Source organism: Protopterus annectens, chromosome 3.part1 (genome assembly GCF_019279795.1).
Source record: "Protopterus annectens isolate FY-2018-M chromosome 3.part1, PAN1.0, whole genome shotgun sequence".
NCBI classification, from domain to species: domain Eukaryota; kingdom Metazoa; phylum Chordata; order Ceratodontiformes; family Protopteridae; genus Protopterus; species Protopterus annectens.
Window position 1 is genome coordinate 838,654,164 of NC_056732.1, and position 1,609 is coordinate 838,655,772.

Here is a 1,609-nt window from a genome sequence, read left to right on the forward strand (position 1 = left end):
ACATGATAAGCTCAACCCAAAACCTTTATTCCTTTTGTTTCCGGTATAATGGGGCCCTAATCCTCAAAATGACTAATTGTATTATTTCTGCTCCTGATTAAGCCTTTTCAGCTGTTGTTTCCACAATGTGGGCTTCCCATCTCCTGATATTAGCTAAACGAATGACACATACATTCAGTGCCAGGTCCTTTACCATCTTAAAAAACAAAGTAAGAGTAAGTGTTTTGAAGACAGTGACTAACTGATAATCACCCATCTCATCATATGCAACATCGTTGAATTGAATCATGCTCATCATTTAGCTATCAGTGGACTTTGTGGGTTATCAGTGGCCATCAGTATTGCTGTAATAAATGGAACTATTGTCTTGTTACTCCATATGCCTACCTTCTCATGTTACCTCCTTTACACTAATTCTTCCTAGCCCCTTCCATCCCACTTTTCAATAAGTGTGTGCTTTACTCTTATTATATAATTTGTGAACTTCAAGTTGTTCTATATCAAATATTATGGATTGGGTTATAATGCATTTCTTACCTCAGAGATCAGACAGACCAAGCTTCCAATATTAATTGAATAGTTAACTTTCTGTGTTCTGTATCTCTTATTATTCGCATGGCCAGTGATTCTATTATTCAGTCAAATTTTACGACTTATAACACTTTGTTCTTTTGTCTGTGTTGTAAAAAATCAGTCTATATATTAATTACATCCCAATATGTACAGTATTTAATTTTGTCTGTATTTCTATGCCACGTGGTTGAGCTGATGGCTAAAACGTGTCCATGGACCAATTCACTTTTTTTTTTTGGAAGCAATTCATGTAATTACAGGATTCATTCATTTTCCAGTAAGTGGTTTATCCTACTTGGGTCACATGCGAGACAGGGCATGTCCTGGTGAACTGCACCTAATGTAAAATCACAGGATATATATATATATATATATATATATATATATATATATATATATATATATATATATATATACACTTTATATACTCACCTATATGCAGTTTTAAAGGATCTAATTCACCTGTCAGCATGTCTTTGGGAAATGAGAAGAAAAGGGAGATCCTGGTAAAAACCCATGCAGGCTCTGTGCTGAAGGCACCCAATCCAGGAACAGAACCAGCAAAACAAAACCTGCAAGGCAGCTGTGCTTGCTAACGTCTGCACCACTATGCCTCCTGCTGAGTAACAAAGGAACATAATAATAATTTATTTAACAATTGTTGACTGGGAAAGTTGACTAGGACAGAGCCTATTTTTTAGTAGAGGCCCGGAGAACCCTCCAGACCCATGTCTTTGGAATGTGGGAGGTAACCAGAGTACCCGGAGGAAACCCATGCGAATGCAGGGAGGACATACAAACTCCACACTGAAGGCACCCCAGCCGAGAATCAAACTGGAGAATCTCTTGCTGTGAGTTGACAATGTTAACCGCTACACCACTGCACCACATAATAATAATACCACCTATTTGTAAACCAGTTAGATCCACTGGACACACAGTCTGTTTTCAGGGGTGACCCGTGATTCATGTCTAGTTAAGTGGCTTCCTCAAGGTCACTCAGTAGGCACATGAGGGTAGAAGTAAATGGCAGGAA